General features: G+C 40.3%; 1 long non-coding RNA gene across 1 annotated transcript in view; it reads right to left on the bottom strand.

The window, feature by feature from the left end:
- LOC135972380 (uncharacterized) overlaps positions 1–14,626 on the bottom strand; it is a 166,916-nt gene that overhangs the window by 134,700 nt on the left and 17,590 nt on the right. The gene's annotated exons all lie outside the window — the stretch shown is intronic.

Genomic DNA, 14,626 nt, shown 5'->3' with positions numbered 1-14,626 from the left:
GTTGAAAGTTGCTGCTGACAGGCAATGGGGGAGAGCACTGTGACTAGGGGAACCCCTTCCTGGGAGCACCCGGAGCCTGGGGAAGGTGTAGTCTGACACACACCTCTGAACAGACTCCTGGTTGGGCTCCTATGGCTGCCAATGGCAGGGACAGGTGCAGGGACTTGTGTGTGATACTGGGGAGGAGCCACACTGGGGTGGTGCCCCCCCCCCCTGCACAAACCCCCATACAGCCCCTCAATCCCATACATGTGCAACCCTTTCTACTTGGAGTCTACCTTATCCTTAGAGTACTCCCTCCTTGCTTAATTCACCTTGGTCATAAAGCAGAAGTTGCAAGGAGTCTATAGGCAGCCATTTTACAGATTAGCATTAATGTGGTTTGGAGTAATATTCATAAGGCATGTCCTCTGCCAAGATGGTGTGTTCAAATTTATAGTCTACATCACTGACAATTATTCAGATGGCAACTGTCCCTGCTTGGTTTTCCACCCATTAGTACATCCACTCTCAGGTGAACAGGATGAGAAAAAAGCTTTGCAAAACGGAGGCAAAATCATAATCACATATGTCAAGTACAACAAGGAGTCTGGTGGCACCTTAAAGACTAACAGATTTATTTGGGCATAAGCTTTCGTGGGTAAAAACCTCACTTCTTCAGATGCATAGAGTGAAAGTTACAGATGCAGGCATTATATACTGACACATGGAGAGCAGGGAGTTACTTCGCAAGTGGAGAACCAGTGTTGCTCTCCATGTGTCAGTATATAATGCCTGCATCTGTAACTTTCACTCTATGCATCTGAAGAAGTGAGGTTTTTACCCACGAAAGCTTATGCCCAAATAAATCTGTTAGTCTTTAAGGTGCCACCAGACTCCTTGTTGTTTTTGTAGATACAGACTAACACGGCTGCCCCCTGATATATGTCAAGTACTAATCCATGCTTGCAGAGTCTTCTACAGGATTGATATAATCCCTCCCATCCACCCACCCACATGCAATCCTTCCTCCTCATTCAGCCACACACACACACACACACACACACACACACACACACACATCACTTGCCACATAACCTCAGCCATGCTGAACACAACGCCATCTACAGCCTCAGAAACAACCCTGACATCATAATCAAAAAGGCTGACAAAGGAGGTGCTGTCGTCATCATGAATAAATTGGAATATGACCAGGAGGCTGCTAGACAGCTCTCTAACACCACATTCTACAGGCCATTATCCTCTGATCCCACTGAGGATTACCTAAAGAAACTACACCATCTGCTAAAAAAACTCCCTGACAAAGCACAGGAACAAATCCGTATAGACACATGCCTAGAACCCCGACCAGGGGTATTCTATTTGCTACCCAAGATCCATAAACCTGGATATCCTGGACGCCCCATCATCTCAGGCATTGGCACCCTAACATCAGGCTTGTCTGGTTATGTAGACTCTCTCCTCAGACCCTACGCTACCAGCACTCCCAGCTATCTTCGAGACACCACTGACTTCCTGAGGAAACTACAATCCATCGGTGATCTTCCAGAAAACACCATCCTGGCCACTATGGACGTAGAAGCCCTCTACACCAATATTCCACACAAAGATGGACTACAAGCTATCAGGAACAGTATCCCTGATAATGGCACAGCTAACCTGGTGGCTGAACTTTGTGATTTTGTCCTCACCCACAACTATTTCACATTTGGGGACAATATATACCTTCAAGTCAGCAGCACTGCTATGGGTACCCGCATGGCCCCACAATATGCCAACATTTTTTATGGCTGACTTAGAACAACGCTTCCTTAGCTCTCGTCCCCTAACGCCCCTACTCTACTTGCGCTACATTGATGACATCTTCATCATCTGGACCCATGGAAAAGAAGCCCTTGAGGAATTCCACCATGATTTCAATAATTTCCATCCCACCATCAACCTCAGCCTAGATCAATCCACACAAGCGGTCCATTTCCTGGACACTACTGTGCTAATAAACGATGGTCACATCAATACCACCCTATACCGGAAACCTACTGACCGCTACACTTACCTACATGCCTCCAGCTTCCATCCAGGACACACCACACGATCCATTGTCTACAGCCAAGCTCTAAGATATAACCGCATTTGCTCCAATCCCTCGGATAGAGACAAGCACCTACAAGATCTCTATCAAGCAGTCTTAAAACTACAATACCCACCTGCTGAAGTGAAAAAACAGATTGACAGAGCCAGACGAGTACCCAGAAGTCACCTCCTACAAGACAGGCCCAACAAAGAAAATAACAGAACACCACTAGCTGTCACCTTCAGCCCCCAACTAAAACCTCTCCAGCGCATCATCAGAGATCTACAACCTATCCTGAAAGATGATCCTTTACTCTCACAGATCTTGGGAGACAGACCTGTCCTCGCTTACAGACAACCCCCCAACCTAAAGCAAATACTCACCAGCAACCACACATTACTGAACAAAACCACTAACCCAGGAACCTATCCTTGTAACAAACCCCGATGCCAACTCTGTCCACATATCTATTCAAGTGACATCATCATAGGACCTAATCACATCAGCCATACCATCAGGGGCTCGTTCACCTGCACATCTACCAATGTGATATATGCCATCATGTGCCAGCAATGCCCCTCTGCCATGTACATTGGCCAAACCGGACAGTCTCTACGCAAAAGAATTAATGGACACAAATCTGACATCAGGAATCAAAATACTCAAAAACCAGTGGGAGAACACTCTAACCTGTCTGGTCATTCAGTGACAGACCTGCGGGTGGCTATATTACAACAGAAAAACTTCAAAAACAGACTCCAACGAGAGACTGCTGAGCTACAATTGATATGCAAATTAGACACAATCAACTCCAGTTTGAATAAGGACTGGGAATGGCTGAGCCATTACAAACATTGACTCTATCTCCCCTTGTAAGTATTCTCACACTTATTGTCAAACTGTCTGTACTGGGCTAGCTTGATTATCACTTCAAAAGTTTTTTTTCCTCTTAATTAATTGGCCTCTCAGAGTTGGTAAGACAACTCCCACCTGTTTATGCTCTCTGTATGTGTGTATATATATATATATCTCCTCAATATATGTTCCATTCTATATGCATCCGAAGAAGTGGGCTGTAGTCCACGAAAGCTTATGCTCTAATAAATTTGTTAGTCTCTAAGGTGCCACAAGTACTCCTGTTCTTTTTACACACACACCACACCTCTCACCCTCACCACCACCACCACCCACACATGTGCAAATCACTATACTAACCTCCACCTCCCCTGACACACAACTCCCCTGAGATGCTGTATGGAATATGGGTGACCATTAATAATATTATTGATACCAATATTACAAAATTGCAATGAAACTTTTAAAAGATATGCCATGTAAGGTATCAGTGGGAAAGTTATGATTTGCTAAATATGATAAGCTTGTTTATATGTATGCATAGAATGCTTCTGTTGATCCTCTGGGGCAGCATGGCCTTACAAAGCCCCCCAATACAGAGTTTAGGTTGTACAATCTAATCTCATGTAGGATTTGAAAAATTAATATGGAACCAGCTCATTTAATATTACATAAGGGAAAACCACCACTTTGGTTCTAAAGTCAGCCTCTCCTAACACAGTAAGTCCCTAAAAGATCAATCTCTCCTCAGGGTAAAATTATTGTAATTCACATAAAGGGTTTTCAGACAAATAGTTGGAATACCTGAACAGAAAAGATTCACTATATTCAAGTAATATCTGTAATATAGCAGCCTTGAACAATGTTGAGTTCTTCCATGTGATAAAAACAGGAAAACTAATGTGCTCCCTTAAAAAAAAAAAATCCCACATATAATGAGTGATCACAAAGTCTAGAGAATTACTACGACTTGCCAACGACTTCATTTTACCTCTCATTTATTTGTATCAGTGAGGTGTGAAAATTGTTTTTGGTTGACTAAAGTACCAGTAAACATCAGCGCACCACATTTTTGTGCGATTTACTGCAAAAGGGTAAGATTTGCTTTGCAATTAATTCCTGGCTTTAAATGAAAGAGGTAATATACAAAACGACATTGATGGCTATTCAAGTATGATTTCCACTGAATGATTCACTAGAGACTTAAAGTGCTGTTAACAATATTACCCCTTCCACAAGATCCCTGTGAGAAGGAATTCTAAACCCCAACCCATTAGACACCAACCTAGAGTTCTGTCTATCACATAGGTGTTCAGCGGTGGGGTGATCAGAGAGGGGAAATAGCTCTGGTGAGTGGTGGCTACTTTGGAGGCCAGGTGGAAAGAGAATGTGTCCTATCCCCTCCCAGCTGGCTAAGACGCTGGAAAACTTGGTGGCATTTGGGACCCAGTGTTCACAGTGGCTTGTTTTTTGTTTGTTTGTTTCTGACTCAATGAAGGAAAGCCTTCTGGCAAGGGATTGAGACTCCGCCACTGAAAACAGTTTAATTAATGTCCTGAGCTGGTGCTTCTGCCCACTGGCCTATTATCCCTTTTGCTTTGGAGAGCTTTTTAATCAAGTTCAGGCTAATCTGATTTTGTCCCCACAAGATTTTTGCTTGATTTGTCTGCACTAAAGGCTATTCTCTAGAAGATCCACCCAACCATCTATGACTCTCTGTGCATGAGTGAAACAGCAGGCATCCATCTGAAACCTCATTACCCTGCAAGAAAGGTCTCCCTGTATGTCTTGCTGTTAAAGAAGTTTCCAGACCCATATTATTCAGACACCTGGGTCCAGATTAGTCCTGGCCCCTGGGTGGGTGTGCAGAGAGGAATGGCATACAATTAATGTGTCCCCACTGCTCAGGGACCAGGCTTGTTAAGAGTCCCTGTGCTCAGAGAGAACAAGGGCTCTGCTGGGCTGTTGGCATTACCCTTTCCCAAAGGGGCAGAGAAGGATGCAGATAAGAGTGGATGATGCAACACTTCAAAGGTGGTGCAGTAATTCCATGTTCCTTCCCTACTTTGCCCTCTTTGATATTCTTCATTTGTTAGTTCTGCTGGGGAAGAGCACTTCTGCATGGAGTTGGTGCAGAACAATGGCTAAATGCCACGAACTCAAGCCCATAATATTCAGCCTATATAGGAGTGGGTAACACACAAGAACTCACTCAAAGTTTTAACCAAACGAAAGTTTTCTGGAACTAAAAAGGGTACAGATAACATATGTTATATATAACATTTTGCTTCCATGTATTCTGCCTCTACTAAGTTTTGCCTATCTCCACCTCAATTCATTAGCTTGAAATCTAACTCAGGGGCTTAGTTTCCTATGCACTTTACTAAGCTCTAAAATTAGAGTAAATTTCATATTTGTTAGTTTGTTTTTAACCTCCTTCTCTGTTGGTCATTCACCTCTAATTCATTTGCTTTAACTCAGCTCTGGTACTGATGTTTCATTAAGCAAATCCCTAACATCTACTCACCCCAAGCTCCTTTTTAAATATGGACTCACTTTGTTTCTTTTTCACTGTGTAACTTGCCTCTCAGTTTTTATATTTATGATAAAGAGGGAAAGACGGAACTATACACAAAGAGCTTGATTCTCCCCTCATTTATGTTGGCATAACTCCATTGGTTTCAAATGATTTATTATGGATTTATACCAGTATAATCAGGCAAAATTTTAAAAGGGTGTGTGTTGTATGGAAGAAGAAGTTTACAAAATATTTTAAAAGGGCCCACATATTGCAACCTGGGGCTATTTAGGTTTTAAAATGATGAATAGAAGGAATCAGATAAAGCAAACTGATGAAACTAAATTCCCCAAATAGCCAAAGATCCATTCAGCCTCAGAAGGGACCTTACATATCAAGCTTTAGCTCAGACAGAAATTTTTTTTATGACCAAGTTATAAACCCTTTAACATTAACGTTTATAATAGAAGTGCTGACATAACCTTTACTAGAACAGTGGGAAAGCATTACTATAATCAAGATAAAGAATGACAAGGAATCAAAGGTGAAAGAACTGTGGATATTTCAACAGAGAGGTTGAGACAAGTCTAATAAGTTAGAATCATCTGTGCCCTTATGTACAATAGAAATTAAATGGTAGTGGAGAAACCCAGAGAGTGCACCCTATAAAAATAAACAGAGCAAACTGAATAGATAAGAAAGGGACTTCAGATTTCACGTCATTGATGTCATTTCTGTAAAACAAAAAGCCTTGTTGTAGCATTAGTGTAATTTCACTAATGTATATAAAAATGCAGAGTCTGAATCAATTGAGATATTTTTCAATCTTTTATGCCAAAGTATACTGCACCAAGAGGGATGTTTAAGCAAAATGGAACATTCTTAGATTGTGGCAGGGGACAGAGTAGCTATTACTGCTATCCATTTTTTTTTTCAGAATCCATTTGAGCTTACATTATTGAAACATTTATGGTGTATTAGTAATTGAAAGAACTATCTGCTATAGAAACAAGAAATACAATGAGAGAAATCACAAAATAGGGAGAGAGAAAAAATGCTCTTAAAAATAGAGAGAAATGCCTATAAGTCTGTACTATAGCTTAAAATGATATTTTGATTGCTCAAGGTTATGATGTCTAATATGAATCTGGTAGATAAACTCAGTGACCTAAAAATCACATAAAACATTTCAATTCCTGACAAATGCTTATTATTTCATTTAGAATTTACAACATTTCATAAAGCATTTTAAATACTATTTTGAGCTATTTAATGGCACAAGAAGCCATTTGTATAATTGGTCCCTATGGTGCATGGCTGTGCTGTTGTGATAAGAGATAAAGCATGTCATCTATTTTTTTTAAACATTTGTATTTCAAAACTGTTTAGTGTGGACTTTTTATTCTGCGAAGCCATTTAAATATCTTCTAAAATTGCTGCATTGTTTCTCTCATAACATTTAGTCCAATTATCCTCTCTTACTCTCGTTAAGTTGTACTTTACTACATAAATAGTGCCACTGAAATCAACTCAGCCCACCCAAATGGAATGATTAGGAAGTAACTCTAGTCAAACTTTGACTATGGAGGGAGTGATCCACCCCACTTCTTTATTAATTGTTATAGGCAACACCAGTGCCTCTTCATGGATAGTATTATTCTATATATTCTTTGATGCCTGATTAAAACAGTTTATATAGTTGAACAAACAACTCATAATGAAGTGTTTATTCTAGGAATTTTGTGATATTTTGTAGATAGAAAATGAGACAAAGATCATGACATTCTTAGGAGTATTCATTCACCAAAATATTTTGCAAATTTGATCTGCTACTGAAAAATCAAATGTGGGATGTGTTGCTTTGGTCACAAGGTACATGGAATTACTTCTCTTTTCTGACTGGATGACCATAAAACTCGTAGTAAGTTTTGTGTTGTGAATGTTTATGGAAAAACAACTTTTTTCAATGAGCATTCAAGCATGAAAGCTTAAAGTTTGCTTTTTGTAGGCATTTTACGCTAGTAAAATGTGATCATATGAATGTTCATGGAAAGTGATTACAATCAGGGCACAAGCCTGGTCAAAACAAATTAGTTTGAAAATGCAAATTAGTATTTTAGGGGTTTGTTTTAGTATTGAGATCATAGTATTATCTTAGCATCTTTCAAATAATTCAGAAATAAATAAAGCTTAATAATCAAAAGCATTAGCAGATACTACAGCTCTGAGATATCAACAAAAGATGGAATCAATTTCCACCTTTTAATCTGAAATGCTCTGTGCGCTATGTATAGTAGTGTCTACCTGCCAAGCTTAAGTGTGCAGTATGATTAAACCTTATGGTTAATGGTCATCAAGAATACTAATCAATGTATCACCAGAAATTTGAGTGAGGCTGTACTTAGAAAACTGCAATGAAACAACGAAGCAAGACTGTTTCAAAAGAATAAGCCCCTATGCCAATAGGTTCTCACACTATTTATATTTTTATTCCACAGTAAATGACTAACAACTGCTCCTTTCCATAACCACCCCAAAATTCTTTGCATTGGTTCCCAGGGTGCTTCAAAAGAGGTGCTTCACCAGTTCAAAGGAGTTTTGACAGAAATAAGTACAATATTTTGAGACACACAGCTGGCATCTACAGAGCATGAGGTGCAAGGGATGGAGATAATTTACTTCAGTGGAAGACCACAGATCAGACTTCCCAATAGTCCTAAATTTTGCACGACTGAACCACTTTGACCTCCAGAACTTCCTATCCCAGTAAAAGGGCAGTTTGCCCTGGGCCCCGTTTGATATGGCCCTCCCAAACAAGTGGCATTCTGACCCTGTGCACTAGATCGCAAAACCAATCAATCAATCTTGGCCCATTTGTCTCTCAATCAACAGAGGGGAGGATGGGCCAAACCTAAGTGGTGCTGTGTCTGGCTTTAGACTCTTGAAATATTGGGAGGTATGAGAGAACGTCATCAGGCTCATGACCTCTTAGACAATCTTGCCTTTCCCCAGGTTGCTTCCCAATCCCAGTATAGCAAGACAACTTCCTCTCCTCATTCAAATCACTCCTCAAAATTCATTTCAGAAGAAAATGTCACAAGAAGTTGAAGCTGAGGCCTTGCTGACATGAGTAATTAACATGTGGAGGGATGTCTCATTTCTTGGAGGACAGAATTAGGGAGGTAAACAGATCATTAGGTTGAAAACAGAATGTTTGTGCTAAATAAGATAAGCAAATAGCTCAGTAGGCTAAAAAGACAGTGTCTGAGCTAGCTAAGATGAGAAAGGACACCCATTTACTAACAGTGGGCCAGATAAATTAGGATTATAGAATTGAAATAAAGAATAGGTTGAGTGTGAACAATGCATGGACAGAGCATCCTGCACAGGGATTGATTCCTGCAAAGTAACCAAGCCAATCCAAAAACATGTGATGCAATGTATAGTAAATGCACGGTAATGTATAAATGTATACGAAAGGAGAGTTTTTGTGTAACTTTGGATGTGTGATACGCCTTATACCCACCTCCTACTCTGCATAGCTTTCCTGTATGTCAAAGGAACCTGAGTGATGAAATCAAGAGTTGAACTGAATTTTCTGGATCCCAAAGAACAGGACAAAGTGTTCTTATGGAAGAACTGGATGAGGTGTTCTGGATAACCCAATTGGAAAAGGCCTGGGGAGAGAGGGACTTCCAATATTAGTGGTGCCATGATTTGACCTGGATCCATTCATCTGGAGCAGATCATGTATAGTTTATTATACATGTAGCTTTACTGTCAAGGATTACAACCCAGCAATTTAGCAATGGCATTAGAAGGGTATAGATTTGAGGCAGTTCCCAGGGTGCTGGAGGAGAGGAGTTAGATCAAAAGGCGGTCCCTATAGTCTCCCCAGAGAAATGATAGGGGGAGACTGGAACTGGGCTGAAAAGGAACTCCAGGAAATATTATTGGACAAGAAAAGCAAGAAAATGAAAGAGAAAACCATGTTATTAAATTCTAGTATAGAAGTCTCTCCTAAAAAGAAATTCAGTAATATAAGGGGGATAGAGGGAGGAACTTTGATTACTTATGTAAAGTAATGCTTGGCAAAGCACAGCAAAGGTCTGTTAAATGAAACTGAAATTCTGAGTGACCATGAGAGAAGAGTAATTATAGCTAAAGAATGAGGGCAAAAAAGTACAAAGATAAGCTTAGAGCCACTGAGATAAATTAGCTGAGAAATGTGTCACTTTAGGAGATAAGTGATTTAAGAAAAGAGCGAGGAGTAAAAGGGAGCACTTATGCAGATGTTAAAAACTGCTAAAGGGATTAAGGAGGATGGTGTAATAAAAGTATTGGATGTAACATTCAGAGCTTGTCTACACTGGCAATTTACAGTGCCGCAACTTTCTTGCTCAGGGGTGTGAAAAAGACACCCCCCTGAGCGCAGCAAGTTTCAGCACCAGTGTAGACAGTGCACCAGCGCTGGTAACTGTGCTCCCAGTGCTGGTAGCTATGCCTCTTGGGGAGGTGGGTTTTTTAGAGCGCTGGGAGAGCTCTCTCTCAGTGCTCTGCCGCGACCACACAAGCCACGTTAAAGCTCTACCACAGCAGCGCTTTAGTGTTGCCAGTGCAGACTAGCCCTCAGTAAGAAGGGGAAAAGAATGTGTGTTTGGTAATAAACCCTGGTTATGGCGGTACAGCCCAGTGCAGTCTCACCCAGGTGGACCCTGGCAGTCAAACAAATTATGCAAGGGGAGATCTGGCGGTGACAACTACTACCGCTATCGTTTTGTTCCCAGGAATCTTCACAGCCAGCCATTCTGAAGGCAAATGGGCCCTTTCCCCAAAAGAATGGTCTGTAAATAATCAATTGTAAATTTGTAAACCTGTGTAGCAGAGACAATATGATTTGAATGAGTTGACTATGGACAATTTAGTCAAAATTACTGAAAGGAAATAAGGGGTTTACATTTTAACTTGGCTACCTCTGAATGTGAAAGTAGGGAATGTAATCTGGGTACAGTTGTGTAACAAATAATTAAAATAGTGCAAGGGATGCTGAGCAAAATTTTTAAAATAAATGGAAATACATTTGTGTAACTATGCACGATTTTAAGAACCTAAACAAATATGCTTGGCTTGCAAAAAACCTATTCTGTATGTCTAAAATTAATTGACTTTAAAAGATTCAACTAAAAATCTATTTGAATCTTGCATTCAAAGTTGCAAAAACTGACAGATACTTTTTGAGCAGCTGCCAATGTTTCCTGGCAGTCTTTGCTAAATTCTCAAGCTAAACCCAAGTAGCTGATGTTATCTGGCTTTCTTAAGGCAATGTTTTTATGATTTTCAACATCTTTTTAAATAAGGCCCTAGATGGCATGGTTGTGGCTATGGCAGGGATGGCCAGAACCAGGATAGTAGGAAGAAATTCTGGATCCTTTTGTAGTAATGATACAGCATCTGAAAGAACTGCAGGATGAGAATGAAAAATAAAAGACAGTGCACCTCTGGAGTAACAGCAAAGGGCGGGTCAGTCACAAGACTAGCATTGTTAGGAACACTGAGCCTTAATATGGCTGAGTGATCAGACCATCTCTTTGATAAGGGTACATGGGAACTCTTTAAGCTCAAAAAACAAACAGTTACACTTCATCTGAAAATTAGTACAACTAACAATTTTATGACAGAGGGTAAGGATTTTACTATGGAAGGATGGTACATTCCTAGGAACATATAGTGTATATTGTAAAGGGGGTAAAATAAATGTAAAGACATGCTATTTAATTAAAATCCTATAAAGCAGTGGTGGGCAACCTGCGCCCCGTCACGGTAATCCACTGGCGGGCCATGAGACAGTTTGTTTACATTGACCATCTGCAAGTACGGCCGCCCACAGCTTCCAGTGACTGCGGTTCACCATTCACGGCCAATGGGAGTTGCGGGAAGCGGCACGGGCCGCAGGGACGTGCTGGCCGCCGCTTCCCACAGTTCCCATTGGCCAGGAATGGCGAAACGGAAGCTGCGGGTGGCCATGCCTGCGGACGGTCAATGTAAACAAACTGTCTTGGGGCCCGCCGGTGGATTACCCAGATGGGCCGCAGATTGCCCACCACTGCTATAGAGGGTCCAAAGAGGACCTGCAATAGGCTGTGAATTATTTTTCAGATAGCTGTATGCTTGGGAAGCAGAAACCAACCCAGCAGCAAGAAAGATCAGTGAATATAAGAAATAGAGCTTAACCATTAACATGTGATCCAAAAATTCCATTTAACTGTTTTGTGAAGTAAATATTATTAGGAAGCAAAAACATATATGGTAGTGTTTTGTAAATGGAAAAAGAAAAATTGTATTAAAACTAAGCAATTGTATAAAAAATTGAAATGCCCTAGATTTGAAACAAACCAACTAATGTCTAAGGGTTATATCTATTAAGGAAATATTGTTTCATAGTGTTTAGTTTATTAATGTGCCAAGCATTGTTGGATTTCACCAATCTGCAATCACGGAAGGTTGGTCAAAAGTGGTTACAAATATTGAAAGGACTTTATGGACAAAAAAGTATATCTTTTTTAGTATCAGAGGGGTAGCCGTGTTAGTCTGAATCTGTAAAAAGCAACAGAGGGTCCTGTGACACCTTTGAGACTAACAGAAGTATAGGGAGCATAAGCTTTCATGGGTAAGAGCCTCACTTCTTCAGATGCAAGCTTGTGCTCCCTATACTTCTGTTAGTCTCAAAGGTGCCACAGGACCCTCTGTTATCTTTTTTAAATGCATAAGCCTACCAAGGCAAACCATTCTAGCCCTATGTTTTTATCTGATTATAAACATATTTGGAATAATGGGAGGGGCAGCAACCTGGGTAACACATTACCAGATGATTTTTTGAAGGCCAAAACTATAACCCAGTTCAAAAAAGAATTACATATGTTTATGGAGGATAGGTCCATCAGATGCTATTAGCCAAGGTGGGGAGGGATGCAATCCCATGCTGTGGGTGTCCCTAGCTTCTGATTGCCAGAAGCAGGGGTGGACAACAGAGGATGGATCATTCAATGATTCCCTGTTCTGTTCATTCCCTCTGAAGCACCTGGCATTGTCCACTGTCAGAAGACAGGATACTGGGCTAGATGGACCATTGGTCTGACCCAATATTACCATTTTTATGAGTCTGATCAACTCAGTGTAGTTTTGCTGTATGCCAAATAAAGAAACCTGAGTGTTGAAATCTGGAGTTGAACTGAGTTTTTTGAATCCCAGAGAACTGGATGAAGTGTTCTCCCAGTAATGGACAAGGTGTTCTGGATAAGATGAGTGGAAAAGCTCTCAAAGGGAATTCCAACAGAAGTGAGTTAATAATCATGTTAATAACTTGAAAACGTACAAAGCTATTCCCTCCCATGAGCTTCCCATTGTGTTCTGTCCTCTATGTTTGCCTCTCCAACCCAATAACTTCCACGAGCATTGGATCAGCCACTCAGGCAGGAGTCCACCTGCGTTGAGTCACATTGACTTGAGTGGTAGCTCCATGTGGGTGGAAGGGTCGATCCACACACAACAAACTGCAGGTCTGTGGCTTTAGCCTGCAAGCTTTTTGGGGAAAGCACAGCCTTACTTTTGTGTTGTGTAGTTTTCACCCCATGGTTCATGTTTAAAAATAATTCATAAACAAATATAATAACTGCTAGTGGCCTGCTGCAAGCCATGACCCACAGGTTGAAAACATTGCTGTCTCCATTCACTTCAGAGCAAAGCAAAGCTATTTTCTCTAACTCATATCAGAGTTCAGGAAGGCATATGCTGTGTTATAGGATAAAAAGAAATGTAAAAGGGAATGTGTATCAATCTTATTTTAATTCCATAGAAGGGACGGAGTGATTGTGAGAAGTTTTCTTAGAATATATCCACTTTACTCTAAGAAGAAGTCACCTCTATAAATCCTCTGCACTAGCAGGTGAATGGAGAAATTGCTTCTTATGCAATGCCAGCACAAAAGGTACACAATTCCTCCCCTTCACAATTCATTACTGTTCTGAAACAAAATCAAACAAGGCTTTCACATTATGTTCCTATTGAGAAATAAGTGAATGGTTCTATTTAGTCTTTATACTCCTGCATTTTTATGTCAAGGCTAGACCACACTGAACATTTCATAAATAAGTTATCCTGTCAACATGCATTTACTTTATAGAATAGGAAGAGGGCATTCTTTATTAAAGTGTCAACTGTCTAGCTCTTTGCATCAAGAATGCCCAAAGTGAATGGCTGATCATAATTAGGTACCTTCCTGATTTATTAACCAAATAAATTGTATAGAGTCTTTGGTTTTGTTCATGGCTGAATAAATATAATTGCATTCAGTGTTTAAACATGCTAAAATACTTAATGCAGGTTATATTTTTAAAATTGAAAGCCAAAGAATATGAAACTTTTCACTTATTATGGGAAACTTTTTTTTTTCTTTTTCAAATGGAGTACAAACAACGAATCACTGTATTCCCCACCAGGGTTACCTCTAAAGGTGTGTGCCTGCTCAGCCACATTCCCTACTGGCTGGCTCTACCCAGTGCTCCTCCAGCTAGTAGAGTTGCAGAACAGGAGCTTAGGAACCTACTAATTTCAGCTGACATCACTGTAAGCCTACGTGGAATTATTTCAATTCAAATATGGTTTTATTTATTTGACTGGATCCAATACTGACCAGCAATTGAGTGACTAGCAGAACTCTCTCTAGAATGGCCTTATTATTGATTTATATTTTTGCAGTGCCTAGAAGCCCCAGTCATGAACCAGGATCCCATTGTCCAAGGTGCTGTGCAAACAGTGCAATCTATCTTTAATGCACTTCACCCAACCTAATTTCCTCTGGAGTTAAAAAAAATAAGGCATTTGCTTAGCATTGCCTCTCTCACTCAAGTGAATAGAAATGTTTCATGAGAGATTCCCAAAATAAATCCATGAACATGTAAATATCTGCCACATCCACCTTCAATTTTAGGTTATCTTTCCTGTCTATAGTAACATGATAGATGTAAGCAATATGGCCAAAAATTCTAAGAGACGAAAGAGTAGAGAAAGCTCTATTGATTAAAAGGGAAAATTACTGCCATAGACAGATTCATTTGCATAGGCCACCATTTCTCTAGTAATACTTGGGGAGTCACCATAATTGTACATGAGCTTGAATTCTG

This window comes from Chrysemys picta, chromosome 6 (genome assembly GCF_011386835.1).
Source record: "Chrysemys picta bellii isolate R12L10 chromosome 6, ASM1138683v2, whole genome shotgun sequence".
Lineage (NCBI taxonomy): Eukaryota > Metazoa > Chordata > Testudines > Emydidae > Chrysemys > Chrysemys picta.
Note: the sequence above shows the minus strand (reverse complement) of the source record. Positions and strands in the feature narration are given on the sequence as shown.